This window comes from Aquarana catesbeiana, linkage group LG03 (assembly GCF_042186555.1).
Source record: "Aquarana catesbeiana isolate 2022-GZ linkage group LG03, ASM4218655v1, whole genome shotgun sequence".
In the NCBI taxonomy this organism is placed as follows: domain Eukaryota; kingdom Metazoa; phylum Chordata; class Amphibia; order Anura; family Ranidae; genus Aquarana; species Aquarana catesbeiana.
In genome coordinates, this window is record NC_133326.1 from 502,612,678 (window position 1) to 502,630,781 (window position 18,104).

Consider the following 18,104-nt stretch of genomic DNA (forward strand, 5'->3'; position numbering starts at 1 on the left):
CGTTAAGGGACCAATAAATAGTCATGTCAATCGGAATGCCCTCAGCTATCTCTGGAGTAGAGATCCAAAGAGGGCTGAGTCTCCAAGTTCGAAACCCCGGCCTATGACCCAAAGTCAAATCCACCCGTATCATAGAATGGTCAGATTCCGTCTGGGGAAGATACGCTATGGATTGAACAACCGGTAAGAAATCTTTCGTGGCGAGAGCAAAGTCAATTCTGGAGAGGGTTGCATAGGACCTAGACTGGCAGGAGTACACTTTGGCCTCTGGAAATTTCCAGCGCCACAGATCCACATATCCGTAGGTATTACACCACGCACGGAGCAATCCGGATTCGGACTTCAAAGGTTTTAATCTATCTAGGTCAGGTTGTAGGACCGAGTTGAAATCCCCAAGGATAAGCATAGGACAGCTAGGCAAATTTGCAAATTGAATATCAAGATCAGAAAACATTGCAGCCGCGACCGGAGGGGGGAAATACACCGCCACTAGAATGAAGGGTGTGCCATGTATCGACACATGTAGAATAACATACTGCCCCTTGGGGTCTAGGATAACTTGGTGACACACGAAGGGTAATCCCTTACGAATTAATATGGCTACGCCCCGGGCATAATTTGAGTAGGTAGAGTGGTAATGGCTGGCTACCCAGTGTTTTTTGAGCACCATCACCTTGGCCCCCATTAAATGAGTCTCCTGAAGACACAGGATATGGGGTTTACTAAGTTTCAGGGCCGCAAAGATGGACGCTCTTTTAAATTTGGAATTTAGCCCGCGGACATTCCACGAGCAAACAGTTACGTTAGACATGGGGTTGATAGCATAGGTGCATACGGAACAGAAGGGGTCTGAAGCAGAACCCCTCCCCCGGTCACGGCCACATATACAGTTAAGGGTCGCAGTGTCAGACTTTCATTCAACCATACATACAACATACATACAACCATACAACAACAGACATTGTCATGTTCAATACCCAACAGGGGTATCAATTCCCCTGCCCAGCTCCAAAAAAGAGGAGTGGGCCTATACCCAAAACTTGTATCGTGCCTGGGGCGCATGGCCCGGAACAGAAGGCAGGAGAAAATTATAAGTTCAAAGGCAACAAAAAAAAAAAGTCATTAGTTAATTATAATATTTCAAAATAGAATAAGGGGACTGAGTCCCAGAGCAGCTCGGGTCCAGTTATAAACCGGAACTAGGTACTCTCCCTCCGGAGACAAATAGGATCCGCCAAGGTCAGCACACGACCGTACTGAAACAGGGAAAGATTGTCCATCATGACCAATATGGCAAAAAAGAAGGGGGGGGACAGGGGGAGAGAAAAAAATTATAATGCAGGCAAGGGGGATCCCAAAGAGGAGAGGAAACTTGTGTGTAAACTGTGGGGCCATCATAAAGTGGAGATCCGCTTCAGGCAGGAGGCTTGGGAGGATAGGGTAATGCTTCCCACCAAGACATGGCATCTTGTGGGGATTGGAAAAAATGAGCTTTCCCTTGATAAGTGACCCGAAGGGTAGCAGGAAAAAGCATGGAATACTGAATATCTTGTTCCCGAAGCTTCTGCTTGATCCGTTGATAGCTGGCTCTACGGTTGCGGACTGTCGCTGAGTAATCTGGAAAGAGTGACACCACTGCATTATTAATGCGGAGACTTCCCTTCCGCCTGGCGGCCCCCAAGATGGAGTCGCGGTCCCTGTAATTAAGGAGACGAATCACCATCGTACGTGGGGGGTGTCCCTCTGGTAGGGGGCGCCCAGGGACTCGGTGGGCCCTCTCAATCACAAAACAGGGGGATAACTGTTCTCGACCAAACTCTTGCTCAAGCCAGCTCTCCAGGAAGGCCACAGGGTCAGATCCCTCCACCCGCTCCGGAAGTCCAACCAGGCGCAGGTTGTTCCTGCGTAGGTGGTTTTCAAGGTCGTCGACCTTATCCTCCAAAGTTGAAATCTTTCCCCCATATGTATTGAGTCTAGGTAGAATGGGGGTAATAGTATCTTTCAAATCACTGATACGTTGTTCAGTCTCGGTAACCCGGCCACGCAGCTTGTGTACATCTTGCCGCATAATAGTTAAGTCTATCTTGAGCCCATCCACCTTCCCCACCAGATCTGCATGGTTTACCTTGATAGTGGCCAGGACATCTGCCAGGGTAGGTTCGCGACCGCCGAGCCCGGGGTCGGTATTGAAGGGGTGGCTGCAGGGTCCGGAATCTCTGGGGAGGGTGGTGGGGATCCGTCCAGGCCGTCACCGAAAAGATCCGGAGTGGAGGCTGGGGATGAGCTAGGCCCGTGTACAGTATGGCGGCGGCCATCTTGGCAGGAGCGTGTAGCGATGCTCATCTTTACCGGAGGCTGTTTCCTCGTACGTCGCTTTCCCATCAACCAAAATGCCCCTCAGTAATGCACAAGACACACCCGAAGGGATTAGGCAGGAAAGGAGTCAGGTGCTGACGATGGATGATCAGGATGGAGCAGGATTGTATAGGGAGAGACCGGAGCTACACAGGAACACGTCCGCTCACATCCCGAGCCAGGCCACGCCCCCGCCCTCTATAATATTAATGGGTACCAGGTAAAAATATCACAAGATCCACACTGAATCCAGATGACTCCGATACATAAAAAACTCCACCAGTATCAAAACATACTACGGTTTAGGCCAGAAATGAACCATATATTTGGAGGTGAGCAAAATTGCAAAAAAACAATACTTAAAAATTGCTAAATAAGATGTGTTCCCCCAGCGGGATATAAGTGTCATCCATAGTGAAATATATAATACCTGAGTGAAAAAATATATAATACCTAAGTGAAGAAAAATTAGGTTGGACAGTGCAAACCAAAGAACAGTGTAAAAAAGGAAGCAAGTTAAAAAATTATTTTAAAAAACTTTTTACCCCTAAGTTCAAAAGTATTGGGACAAGATGGCGCCAAAGGAAACCTATTAGATATAAGGATATGTGTGCTTAATATTATCAGTGTGGTGTCTGTGTGTCCCCTTCCATATTTATATGCAAAAAATATTAAGTAGAGTTGTGTTTGACTCCAATGTTCAAAAGTATTGGGACAATAATAGGTATAAATAGGTATTATACGGATAAGTGTACTAAATATTATCAGTGTGGTGTCTGTGTGTCCCCTTCCATGTTTATATGCAAGAGATATTAAGTATAGTTGTATTTGACCCCAATATTCAAAAATATTGGGACAATATGGCGCATAGGAAACGTGAGATGTGAAATATCCTTTTGTGCGAAACGTGAATTGTCCTTCTGTGTGATAAGCAAATAATAATGAAACCACTCCCAATATTTAAGTTACAGTTCATAAAAAGGTATATACAAGTAATTCAAATTTCTTTTGTTTGAAACAAGTAGTATAGTTAATTTCTAGAAGGTTCATATATATAATCCATGCAGGACAAATATAATTAACCAGGTGGGGAGAACAGAGCTCAGCTGAAAATGCTGTTTATTTCACCCAAGAGGATACACCGTAGTGACTTCTGTGCGATTTTTTTCATAAGGTGACTTGAAGTGCTCGCCCCCCTGTGCTCCCCCACTCACCAAAAATAATCACCCCTGCAGGGGTACCAAGCGACAAAGTGGGTGCCTCAGGGCAAATGATGTTCACTTCAAAAGTGCTTCCATTCCTCTGCTCTGTGCGATCCTTATGGCTGTTCCAGGTAAAATGTGTGCTCTGACATGACCATGCTACTCCAGCAATGTACCACCTTAAGCTGTATAAATCCAAATAAAAAACCATCATATAAGATTTTAGCTTTCCGACGATCTGGGTAACGAAGAAGCCATTGCAACATATTTTTGAGAATCACCGGAGTGGTTGCTTTTGAGAAATGGCTCTTTAGCAGTAGCTACAATAGCAGAACATTTCTTAAAACAACGAGACACCGGATGATTACCAGCACAAAAATTACATTCGTGTTTGTACTTGCACGTGGTAGGCCATTTACATTGCCCATCGTTAAAGTGGAAACAAACACCACGACGAAAAGAGTGCAGCACCGATAATTGAGGTTTAACAAATTGTCGTTGTGGAACCAAAAGGTTTAGCCATAGCCCCACATTTTTAACCCCCCACTTCATCGATCGATGTACAGATAACTTCTGATGAAAAGACTCATCATACGCGAACCATGACAGTCCTGGAAAACTTTTGTAAGCCTCAAGAATTATCTCAACGTGCTGGAATAAACCGCAACATAAATCTGGCCTTTTTTCCCCAAGCACACCTGCAAAAATACAAAAGGCTTACAACCAATTTTTAAATGATCGAGGAGGAGATTTACGCTTATCATCCTCGAATTTATCGTTAGTTTTATCGAATTTAAAATCTCTATTCAAAGGTAGAAGAGTCAATAACTCGACGTAATCACCACGCCAAATTTTTTCTTTCACAGTAGTATTCAAATGAAAACCCAAGGGGGACAATTCGCACGTCATAACTTCACGAAGACTATTATCTGGAACTACCGAAGAACGAGGCGTGATAGGAGGTTCAACACAGATAGTCTCAGCAGACTGCACAAGAATTCCAAAATTACTTGTGGAAGGTGAATTCAACCAGGCACGCGCAACTCCCGCATTTAAAGCAGTAGAATCATTAATTACATTAGTATTCACATCAAAATTATCGATTCAATTTTTAAAAGATGAAAAAATAGCTTTCAATTGAGAAAAATTATTAGACTCACCATGCCCGTGAAAGGCAGCAGGGATGGATGCATTCTTAGGATCAGTTAATGTAGGACGCAATGCCATCACATCCGCAGTATCAGCAAGATTTTTTAATTCTGAAACAACAGCATCAGCAGAAACAGGTAACTCAACAGATTTAACAGACTGAAAATCATTCTGAGCAGAAACCAAAACATCTCTAGAATTATCTGTATGAAATAATAAATCATTAGAACCAATACGTGTAGAGTCATTACCCTTTTTCATTTTTCCTCTGTCCCCAGGCACTGGACGCGCCGGGGATTCAAACCTACGAGGTCTCTTCAAGTTCCTATGCAACCTCCTTCCGGGCCTAACTGCGTCATCGCCTTGTCCATCAAACCGCTCAGCAGGCGGAGCTATGACGCAGTCAGCAGTCAGGCCCGAAGCGTCGAGGTCAGAAGGCGGACCTGTAAAAGAAAAACATTCCCGGGTCTGAGATCCGGAACCAGAAGCAGAGGGGGCAGACATAGAACGGCTAGGGAAACCAGATCCAGCGTCAATACCATCCCCAAGATCCACGGCCAGAGCGGCGGTAGAACCGGCAGCAACTCCCTGGGAATCCAACGATGGCAACGTCAATGGCATAGATAAGCAGCGGCGAATCCATTCATCTCCACCTTCAGAGGCAGCGCGGTCCATCATTAAACAAAGTAAGGACTCCATGACGAAATTAGCAAGTTATCAAGTTATAATAACGGCTTCTTCTCTCCTCTGCCCGTTAATGATGCCTTCTGTCTTTATATAGCTTACCTTGACTTGTGCATGACAACTTTTGATTGGTTAATTTAAAACTGCCAATCAGTTAAGTATTTGAAATATATTAACCTATCAATTTATTTCTATTGTCTGCCATGATCCCATAAGTGTTGGGATGGGGACATTCTGCCCCACCTTTCACCTTTATTCCAAAATGGATTAAATTCATAATTTTCCTCAAAATTCTGCAAACAATACCCCATAATGACAATGTGAAAGAAGTTTGTTTGAAATCTTTGCAAATTTATTAAAAATAAAAAATGAAAAAATCACATCTACAAAAGAATTTACAGCTTTTGCTATGACTCTCAAAATTAAGATCAGGTGCATCCTTTTTCCACTGTTCAGCCTTGAAATGTTTCTACAACTTGATTGGAGCCCACCTATGGTAAATTCAGTTGATTGGATATGATTTAGAAAGGCACACACCTGTCTATATAAGGTCCTACAGTTAACAGTGCATGTCAGAGCACAAACCAAGCCATGAAGTCAAAGGAATTGTCTGTAGACCTCAGAGACAGGATTGTATCGAGGCACAGATCTGGGGAAGGGTACAGAAAAATGTCTGCAGCATTGTGGGTCCCAATGAGCACAGTGGCCTCCATCATCCATAAATGGAAGGTGTTTGAAACCACCAGGACTATTCCTAGAGCATCATTTATTGTAGGGATAGGGGGCACCCTGTAACCAGTTCCTTTTGCTACCAGGTTGACAGGAGTAGTAGCAGCTGCATCACTACTCCTGTCAGCTCAGCACTGGAAGTGGACAAAAAAGGAGGAGAGAGCTGAAAGGAGTTGTGGGCTGTGCTCTCTCTCCCCCTCCTCCTTCCTGCAAGTGAAGTGCTCCTGTATTACAAGGCGGCCAGCAGTGGTGTTCACAGATACACAGGAGAGTTCCTGGCAGCGGTGTTCACAAACACACAGGAGAGTTGCCGGGAGCGGTGTTCACAGATACACAGGAGAGTTGCCGGCAGCGGTGTTCACAGACACAAAGGAGAGTTGCCGGCAGCGGTGTTCACAGACACACAGGAGGGTTGCCGGAAACGGTGTTCACAGACACACAGGGGGGGGGGGTACAGTCCACAAAGCCACGTGTAGAAGTGAGAGGATGACCAGAGAGGAGAGAGCTGGGAAGAGGCAGAGGCAAGATCCTCTCTCTCCACCCTGTCATTGCAGCAATCCTGTAATGGTGTACTTACAGCTGCTGGCTTCTGAATACAGGAATGCTGTCAGATCAGGACTTTGCAAGCCTTGCTTACTCTTCCCTCACACGCATCTTTCTCCTGTTATCCTACACCCCTTGATTACCTCCTTCCCATACTGGCAGCAGAAATCGCTGGTAAGTAAACCCTCAAAAGTCCTGATGCGACACTGCACCTGTATATAGAAACTGGCAGCACTGTCACCAGTACTGCTCTAATATGACAGCAGTCTCTGGAGATCTAGGGTATGAATAGTTTTGAATACCTTCAGACCCATTGATTATATATGAATGGGTTTGAAATTAAACAAAGCAATTCATATCAATGTGTAAAGCTGAAGTGAGGACAATGGTGACTGACCACTGTACTCACCTCAGTGATCAGAACTATGAATGGATTTGCTAACAAACACAAACCCATTCATAAATGTTAAAAAAGAAACAATAAAAACAGACATATAAAATGTTTTTTATGACCTTTATGATACATTTACACCAGCGGCTGCTTTAGACCACAGCAGCTGGTATGTGGTGGGATGACAGAAGTGCTGACGCACTGGCATTGCTGTCATCCCACCACACACCAGCTGCTGTGGTCTAATGCGTACATCACACTGTTCACTTTTGTTTTTTTGAACAAACTTTATTGAGCACAGTGACATTTCATTAACATTTTTTGCCATTTACTGCACTGTGCTGAAAAAAGTAGTGTGTGAAGTACTTTTTTCAGCACACAACCACCAGCTCCACACCACCACAGCAGTGATGTGAACTGTCCAGGTAGGAGATGAGGCATTTTGCCTCGTCTTTTGCTGGGACTGCAGTGGGACTGCGCTGGAATAGCTACCCAACACAGTCCTATACACTTGGCGCGAATCTACCTTTAAAAAATGTTTGCATATTTTTGTTGTATTTTATTATTTAACAACCTGCTGACTGCCTGCCCGCAATGTACTGCAGGTGAGCGGCTGCTGTAGCTGCCTACTTCCAGGTTTAGGGCGTGCGTATGCCCCCGCCCGGCTCTGGCTGTGATTGTACACAGAGGGAGCCTGTCAGCAAGTGCTGTCCAATGATTCACGGCCGGGACCTGCTGTTTAGCTGTTTGCAATCGCAGCCCAGAGCTTTGTGTTGGTAAAGTGGAAGTAAACTCTCCTTTTTTATTTTACCTACAGGTAAGCTTATTACAAAGAAAAAAATCCAAAAAGCATAGCTCCCAACTCCCTACCAATTTTGAGGTATTGTCCATGATTTGGAACAAAGTCCCTATGTCCTTCTTTCCTCCTCATTTGTCTCTCATATAGGTCTGATCTATATAGTTGTATATAAAATGCACTTATTATCTTTCAAAAAGTGTTTCACAGTGCTAAACATTTCATTACATTTCTAGACTACTGCATTTGTAAATTTCAAAAGCTAATATTAAAGGAATGGTGGTTTATTTTCAAGTTAGGCCCCTTGCTAAAAAAAAAAGCCGGGAAGAAGGCTCTGGTAACTCACTTGGAGGACATAATGAAATTTGGGAATATTCTTACAGTGTTGCTGGGTCAGCTTAAAGGTTATGACACTGTGAAGCTGGACATTGGTCTAGAGAGTCTGTAAGTGATCTGCTATGGTAAGGCAAAAATGACTGGTGCCCAATATCTTTTCTCGGCCCCCCTCATTTTAGCCATGGACTCAGCACTTGAGTGAAAAGCTAGCCCGCTCTTGCTTTTGGAGGTGTCTTCCTGCCTTAGGGGTTTCAGAGGGTACTACCGATGCTTTGTATGCTTGTGTGTCAGAGGGGCTGAAGTTCTTATGGAGGTCGAGGCAAAGAGCAGAGGACCCATCTTAACCAGCAGCTCCCACGGGGTAGTGCTACACATATAACATTTATAACCAAGTAATTTCATGGAATATTCTATACAGTAGATTCTGCCTCTTCTGTTAATAATAGATGTACTGTAGGTAACTCCAAGTATTGAAGCTAGAGACAGCCAGAGGCAGTTGTTACTTTTAATAGAACACCTCCAACAGAACAAACAAAAACGCCAACATGCAAAACCCTTAGGATGGCAGGTGACGAAGGACTGAAGTTGACACAGCTGTAATATTGTATAGATCTATAGAAGGGGAGGGTGGATCTGTCAGGGAGAAAAAAGAGAAATGTATTTTGTTCCAACGAACACTGCTTTAACACTTCTGGACCGCCCACTGCATATATACACGTCATGACTTTGACATTATATACCGTGGTTATGGCAGCAGATAGCTGCCATATCCCGGTATATTTTTACACAGTGGGCTATCCTCTTTCAGATAAAAGTGGTCCCAGAGGCAGATTCGCCACGGGATCACTTTTATGGGGGCGCCCTCCCTCTACTTCCCAGTCAATTTCCCTGCTTACCGAAGACGTCAGTAGTGGCGAAAAGGAATTGATGTGCTGGAAGGATGGGCAGGAAGTCGAATGAGGGCAAGTTGGCCCCCACTCGACTCTATGCCCTTGGAAGACCGGAGCGACATAAAACATCACTTCCACCCTCCAGCTCCGGCCTCAAAGGGCCCATTTTTTTGTAGAAAAGTAAAAAATAATTATTTTTTTTTTTTGCTTTTAAGTGTAAATGTGAGATCTGAGGTCTTTTTGACCCCAGATCTCGCATTAAAGAGGCCCTGTCCTGCTTAGTTCTATTACAAGGGCTAAAAAAGACTACGAGAGACACATAGCGGAGGAAAGTAAAAAGTAGAGTACGTGGATAAAAAAGAGTACACGGCTAAAAAAGACTATGAGTGACACTGAGGGCACCTGAATTACAGCGGCGGGGGGGGGGGTTTGAAGCACCTGATTAGAGCCATAGGCTCTAATAGGCGTCAAAAAAGGTGACCTGCCATGCTGGGCACTCGCAGGTCACTTAGCTGTGTTAGAAAAGCGAATGAATGAATGTATTCCTAACACTAAACAGCCTCTCTGCCAATCAGGTGCTCGGATCTGTTACCCATCACCTGATTGGCTGAAACAATAGGCGCTGTGATTGGACGCCAGGCGTCCAATCATAGCAGAGGACGGGAAGAGAGGAAGGGAGAAGACATCGAGGAGCTGTCCCACTGAGACAGGTCAGTGTAGACGGTGGGTGGGGGGCACACTGGTAGCATTTAATATGGCACAGTGGCTGCATTTGATGGGCACAGTAGGAGCAATTGATGGGCACAGTGGCAGCAATTTATGGGCACAGTGGCGGCAATTGATGGGCACAGTGGCGGCAATTTATGGGCACAAGTGGCTGCATATGATGGGCACAAGTGGCTGCATATGATGGGCACAGTGGCTGCATATTATGGGCACAAGTGGCTGCATTTGATGAGCACAGTGGCTGCATTTGATGGGCAAAGTGGCTGCATATGATGGGCACAGTAGCTGCATATGATGGGCACAAGTGGCTGCATATGATGGGCACAAGTGGCTGCATATGATGGGCACAATGGCTGCATATGATGGGCACAGTGGCTGCATATGATGGGCACAGTGGCTGCATATGATGGGCACAATGGCTGCATATGATGGGAACAAGTGGCTGCATTTGATGGGCACAGTGGCTGCCTTTGATGGGCACAATGGCTGCATATGATGGGCACAAGTGGCTGCATATGATGGGTGCAAGTGGCTGCATATCATGGGCACAACTGGCTGCATTTGAGGGGCACAAGTGGCTGCATTTGATGGGCAAAAGTGGCTGCATATAATGGGCATACTGGCTGCATATAACGGGCACAAGTGGCTGTATTTAAAGGGCACAAGTGGCTGCATATAATGGACACAGTGGCTGAATATGATGGGCACAGTGGCTGCATATGACGGGCACAAGTGGCTGCATATGATGGGCACACGTGGCTGCATATGACGGAGACAATGGCTGCATATGATTGGCACAATGGCTGTATATTATGGACACAAGTGGCTGCATTTGATGGGCACAGTGGCTGCGTTTGATAGGCACAATGGCTGCATATGATAGGCACAAGTGGCTGCATATGATGGGCACAAGTGGCTGCATATGATGGGCACAAATGGCTGCATGTGACAAGCACAAGTGGCTGCATTTGATGGGCAAAAGTGGCTGCATATAATGGGCACAGTGGCTGGAAATGATGGGCAAAAGTGGCTGCATATGATGGGCACAAGTGGCTGCATATTATGAGCACAAGTGGCCGCAATTGATGGGCACAGTGGCTGCATTTGATGGGCACAATGGCTGCATATGATGGGCACAAGTGGCTGCATATGATTGGCACAAGTGGCTGCATTTGATGGGCACAAGTGGCTGCATATAATGGGCACAGTGGCTGCATATGATGGGCACAAGTGGCTGCATATGATGGACACAATGGCTGCATATGATTGGCACAAGTGGCTGCATTTGATGGGCACAAGTGGCTGTATTTGATGGGCACAAGTGGCTGCATATAATGGGCACAATGGCTGCATATGATGGGCAAAAGTGGCTGCATTTGATGAGCACATTGGCTGTGTTTGATAAGCACAATGGCTGCATACAATGGGCACATATGATGCATATGATGGGCACAAGTGGCTGCATATGATGGGCAAAAGTAGCTGCATATGATGAGCACAAGTGGCTGCATATGATGGGCACAAGTGGCTGCATATGATAGGCAAACGTGGCTGCATATGATGGGCACAAGTGGCTGCATTTGATGGGCACAGTGTCTGCATTTGATGGGTACAATGGCTGCATATCATGGGCACAAGTGGCTGCATATGATGGGCACAGTGGGAGCAATTGATGGGCACAGTGGTGGAAATTTATGGGCACCAACAAGGGTTCAGGTAAGTTTTAAAAAAAATGTTTTTTCAAATGTTTTTTTAAACATTTTTTAGGATTTTTGGTGCAATTTTTTTTTCAGGGTGGCCCTCCACTTTAAAGTGATTGTAAAGGCTTGCTTTAGATCCTCCTCTTCTCGAGTCCCTCTTTGCTGCTCCTAGTCCCTCCCTCCTTTGAGTGCTCCTCAGCCAGCAGCTTGTTACAGCTTATCACCCAAGCCGAGTCAGAGCTCTGCATATCCATTCAGACTCGGAGCCCGACCTGACCCCGCCCCCTGTCTCCCCTGATTGGCTGACTGAGTTTGATTGACAGCCACAGTAGCCAATGGCGCCGCTGCTTTGTCTCAGCCAATCAGGAGGAGTGTACTGGATGGCTGAGGGGATCGTGGACATTGCTGGAGAGAGAAGGAGGTCAGGTAGGTAATTGGGGGGTGCTGGGGAGGCTGCTACACGCAGAAGATTTTTTTATCTTAATGCATAGAATGCATTAAGATAAAAAACCTTCTGCCTTTACAACTCCTTTAACCGCTTCAGCCCTGGAAGATTTTACCCCCTTCCTGACCAGAGCACTTTTTGCGATTTGGCACTGCGTCGCTTTAACTGACAATTGCGCGGTCGTGCGACCTTGCACCCAAACAAAATTAAAAACGGGACGGAGCTACGGGACCTGACGTCACCACACATCAGCTAGGCAAGCCTCGCCGCAGCCAAGCTGTCCGTTTTGCAATTTTCAATCTTGATGTCAGTCACCCATGATTTTTAAATAAAGGAACTTTTATGTACTTCACCATGGAGGTTTTTTCTATCCTTTTTCAAACTTGCTAACGAGGGATTACACAGGAGCACAGTTTAGGATACGGCATCCCAGTGTTTGGGAGGAACGTAGGGCGGATTCCTAACCACAGAGGAAATCAGCTGTTTGAGCTCTCAAGCCCCGGCATCGGCAAAAACCCCGGAGACACCTGAGATTACACAGTGGCATCTGTCTAGGTGAGATCATCCCGGTGCTCGGTAAAAAGCCAAGGCGGATGAAGCAGCTGTTCCTGCCCAAGATCTGGCACCTGTGAGGCTCTAAAGACCCCCGTAATAGGGGTCCAACATATCTGGTAAGCGGCCCCCCTTATGTTACCGCTTTGTCAGCATGTTTATATATCACCTTGTCAGCAAGTTCAGACACCAAAAGGATCAGCTATCCGATTAGTATAAAGAAGGACTATCTTCATTGAAACACATATTATTTTTGATACATATTTGTTTTTGATACACTGTTTTAACAAATTTTCGTTATATATTATTTTTGGGATTTCACTTATGTATATTTTTTGTCACTAAAGTAAATATTTAGAAGTTTTGGGTTGAAGATTAACTTTAACCATTGAGACACTAGTAGCACAACCTGAATTTATTATACCCAAACAAAATTGACGTCCTTTTTTTCCCACAAATAGAGATGTCTTTTGGTGATATTTCATAGCCTCTGTGATTTTTAGTTTTTGCGCTATAAACAAAAAAAGCGACAATTTTGAAAAAAACGCAATATTTTTTACTTTTTGCTATAATAAATATCCCCCCCAAAATATATAAAAAACATTTTTTTCCTCAGTTTAGGCTGACATGTATTGTTCTACATATTTTTGGTGAAAAAAATCACAATAAGCGTATTGATTGGTTTGCGCAAAACTTATAGTGTCTACAAAATAGGGGATAGTTTTATGGCTTTATTATTATTTTTTTTTTTTTACGAGTAATGGCGGCGATCTGCGATTTTTATCGGGACTGCGACATTATGGCGGACACGTCGGACAATTTTGACACATTTTTGGGACCATTGGCATTTTTACAGCGATCAATGCTATAAAATTGCATTGATTACTGTAAAATGTCACTGGCAATGAAGGGGTTAACCACTAGCGGGGAGTGAAGGGGTTAAGTGTGTCCTTGTGTGTGTTCTAACTGAAGGGGGGATGGGTACATGCAGGGGAGATGACAGATCGCTGTTCATACTCTGTTCTCCCCTCAGAGAACCAGAAACTGTGTGTTTACACACACAGATCCCGGTTCTCCGTGTTCCGCGAGCTATCGCGGGAGACCGGCGGTGATCGCGACCGTCGGGCACTCGCATCGGCTCTGTGGGCGAGCTGGGTCTCTCTAGTGGCCGTCTATGTTACCGACGTAACATGCCGGCGATTCACGCAGCCGAGCCATGTTGCCACAGTACAACTGCAGCGGCTGGTTGGCAAGCAGTTAAAAGGTAGTGGCCAGCTAGAGTTATTCCTCTTTGCTCTTTGTCCTGGAGCCCAGCCACATACAGAACCTGAAAGGAAGGACTTACGGTATTGTATCATCCCTGCTATTTGCTCTGTAATATTTTTTTGTGTTTTATGTTAGCATTTCTACTTTCTTGTTAAATAAATGAGATCCTTGCTTATTTAAGCAGTGTATTTATTTTATAGCTAGCATTGTTGTTGTACCATCACCATTAACTTTATCAGAGCTTTGGTAGACTAGCTAACTATAGGAATAGACAAGTTAATACATAGTTATTTAAATAGGGGAAATCCAAAACCACCCCATATTTATTTCATTTGGCACCCCAGAAGCAGGAGTGTGGAAAGAAATTCTGCACAGAATCCAGACCCTAATGTATTTTTGTCTTGAGTTCCTATAAGCTAAGAAATCCTCAACTCTATAAGAGACCCAGAACTGAAAGCATTCCTCCACTGTGGACAAGATTTGCGCTGGTTTGTGAAGCCCTGCTTGAGTGGTCCTGAAAGTTCTGTGATATACTCCATCAGTGAGTGGACGCGCAGATCTGGTGAGTATAGTGTTTGTATTTTTGGCTGGTATATGTGTAAGTGTTAAAGTTTATTGTTTTGTTAATGCAACTTGTTTTAGGCCTGTTAGCTGTTAAGTTGGGCAAGTGAAGGGCTGATCACCCTTGGTTAACTGATGTACCCTGCAGATTTAAAGGGTTAACCAGACATATTTGAGGTCCAAGTGGGAGAAATATAAATTATATTTTAGATATTTTTTATATCCACATAAAAGTGCTTTCGGCTCTAACAGAAAATCCCTCTCCTCCTAAGATCTGAGATAAGAGGGCTACAATCAGTGGTGGTAAGGAGAGATTAGGGCACTGGTTTAATAGTGTACTTCTCCTTGTGGGACTACAATTTCCATATTAGCTTGGGAACAACTGTGTCTCTGTGTGTGTGCATTGCGTTAGCAGCTGCTGCTGTATAGACTGGTTAAGCAGGCTTCGGTGTGAACTTAATTAACATATCAATGGAGGTCATTGCAATTTTCCTTATAAAGTATACCTCTAATAATTTTAACACTTCTGCAGAGAACGCTTTGACCCACCAATTTAATTTATTAAAGCAATGTCGTGTTAAAAATGATAATATGAAGAATAAACCGTCATTTAAGAAAGGCAAGAAAGCGGGAATGGCGAATGTGGTATGCATGCTTTTGAGAATGAAGGAGATTGCTGAGCACAAAGAGATTCAGTGGCATACTGAAAAAACACAATTAATAGTTCAGAAACATCTTACATTAGGAAAAAAAATCATGTTGCCTTCCAACAGTAGGTTATTGAATCATGCTTTGGAATCCGGGGAAATTGAGTCATGAGGTGGTGAAAGGAGGGAAGAATAGAACTTTTCAAAAATGTAAAGGACTTCTTTTGGGTGTGAAGTAGTTAGACCTGATGATGTGTTTAATTTATTTATGTGGGGAGGTTTGATGGATTGGTTTCATTTCCTTGCAAACATCATGGATGCTGTGTTACAATAAAGCAAAAATGTTTCCTTTAGTTATCTTAGTGCTTTTTCAGCATTTGAGGATAAAATGTTGTTTATTTCTGTTCTTTTTTGTTCTATAAGGTGTCTAGTGTCAGGGTTATGGATTACTTGTGAGTTTTTATAAAGCTTATCAAGATCTCTAGTGAGGATTTTAATCCGTTTAAGGTGTTCCTTATTGTTGGAAGCTGCTAAACCTATTAATTTGCCTCTCATGTATGCTTTATGTTGCACCCAAGTGGTTGAAACTAATGTTTCTTGGTTGTAATTTATTATAAAATATTCATCTAGGGTTTTGTTTTAATACAATCTGGCTGAGGTATTGTGAGGAGTGGAGTAAAAGATATGCTCCTTAGCACCAACATTCAATGCTCTCCACCTGTCCAGCAGCTGAAAATCCTGCAATTTTCTCAAAAATGAATTTAGGGAATGTTTTAGAAAGGGAGGTTACTTCTAACCAAAAATGGGTGTGCAACCATATTGAAGTCAACCCCTAATATCATATGAGGGGAGTGATACTTTTCAAAAATATCTAGGTATGAGTGTAAAAATGAAGACGATGCCTCATTTGGGGCGTAAATGTTTGCAATGGTAAGCTCTTGGGCCATAATACGACCCTTAAGAATCAGGAATATGCTCTCATCATCTTGATAGACATCCTGGACTTCAAAAGGAAATGAGTTGTGTATAAAAATTGCAACTCCTCTGCATTTGGATGAAAAAAGTGTGTAATAGGATTGGTTGTATACTTTGTGAAATATTTAGGGTGACCTGAGCTAGAAAATGTGTTTCTTGATTTAAAATGATTTTTGCACCGAAGCGTTTATAATGATGAAATGCTTTTTTTCTTTTATTGGGTGAATATTAGCGTTGTGTGATATACATCTTATATCCATTTATAAGTATATAAAAGATATTAATAATAATAATATCTATAATAAGATATTATTAGCAACCAACTGATGGTTTGAAAACAATCAAAACGTTGTGTGAAGATGTCAAATGCCCACAGGAGCAATGTGGAAAAAAGATACCTTCTTAGTTAACGTGCATGTCCAGAAATGGGAGATTCCAGACATCCACTTCATAGCAGGCCTTAGCTTGAATGCTGCAAAAAAAAAAAAAAACAGGTGTAATTCCAAAAACAGACACTAGAAGTCACCTAGGTGTATGGAATTTCAGTATTCTAACAGTATCTTTGCAGTATCAGGTTGTTATCAAATTAAACTTTTCTTATAAGTATAAAAGACTAATACTGTAAATAAGAAAAATAATAAGAGAAAATGGCTGCTTAAGCACAGAATAAGAACCTTCAACTATAGGAGTTCCTCCTTAATTTGAAGTGAACATGATGGGAATCAGCCAACTTCATTGCAAATTCAGCAATGGCCTCTTCTGGAGGCAGGTGTATGCCAGATCGGTGATGGCCGTGGGGTAGAGGGTGGACGAGGTATTGTGTCTGAGTCCAAGAGGCCCAGTTTAACTAAGATGTCTTGCCCTTCTGAGATATTAGTAGCCACATAAATTGATAGATTGTGTGGGATTAAATGTCTGAAGGAGAAACCCCAGCAATATCTGAGACGAGCTGATTGAAGTACTGATGTAATATCCTTCATGCTGTGTCTTCTACCAAGTGTGGCTTGGGAGACATCAGGGTAAATGTGTAATTTATGGCCGTCAAGTATAACATTAGGGGAATTCCTGGATGCCCTTAGTATTTTTCATTTATAAGAAAGTCCTACATGCAGATGATTATATCTCTTGGAGGTTTATCAGGGGAAGGTTTTGGTCTAAGGGCTCGATTTATGCGATTACAGATAAATGCAGAATCATCATGTTCTGGTAACAGAGATTTGAATAAGCGATTAGCTGTGGGAATTAAATCTGTGAAAGTTTCTGGAATTCCTCTTATCCTTAGATTGTTTTGCCTATTCCTGTTATCAAGATCTTCAACTTGTGATTAAAGCTGGGAAAAGGCAGCCCCCAGTGTTTCATGCTCCCTGCTGAGTTCATTATATGCTAAGCTTAACTCATCATGCTTTGTCTCCAATCTATCTGTCCTGCTACCCAGGGCAGATAGTTCCTGTGTTAAGCCCCGTACACAAGGGCAGAATGTCAGGAGTAGGGATGAGCCGAACACCCCCCTGGTTCGGTTCGCACCAGAACCTGCGAACGGACCGAAAATTCGCACGAACGTTAGAACCCCATTGACGTCTATGGGACTCGAACATTCAAAATCAAAAGTGCTCATTTTAAAGGCTAATTTGCATGGTATTGTCCTAAAAAGGATTTGGGGACCCGGGTCCTACCCCAGGGGACATGTATCAATGCAAAAAAAACTTTTAAAAACGGCCGTTTTTTCGGGAGCAGTGATTTTAATGATGGTTAAAGTAAAAAAAAAAAAAGTGAAATATTCCTTTAAATATCGTACCTGGGGGGTGTCTATAGTATGCCTGTAAAGTGGCGCGTGTTTCCCGTGTTTAGAACAGTCCCTGCACCAAATGTCATTTTTAAAGGAAAAAATCTCATTTAAAACTGCTTGCGGGTTTAATGTAATGTCGGGTCCTGGCAATATGGATGAAAATTAGTGAGACAAACGGCATGGGTACCCCCCAGTCCATTACCAGGCCCTTTGGGTCTTGTATGGATATTAAGGGGAACCCCGCACCCAAATTAAAATAAGGAAAGGTGTGGGGCCACAAGGCTCTATATACTCTGAACAGCAGTATACAGGCGGTGCAAACAAGACAGGGACTGTAGGTTTGTTGTTAAGTAGAATCTGTTTGTCATTTT

The 18,104-nt window shown here is 43.5% G+C and overlaps 1 long non-coding RNA gene across 1 annotated transcript in view; it reads right to left on the bottom strand.

Moving 5' to 3' along the window:
* Positions 1 to 18,104, bottom strand: part of LOC141134606 (uncharacterized) — a 34,917-nt gene that overhangs the window by 8,427 nt on the left and 8,386 nt on the right. Inside the window, exon 2 of the long non-coding RNA XR_012243233.1 lies at positions 16,346 to 16,419. This is a non-coding gene — a long non-coding RNA (uncharacterized lncRNA). The remainder of the gene's footprint in view (positions 1 to 16,345; positions 16,420 to 18,104) is intronic.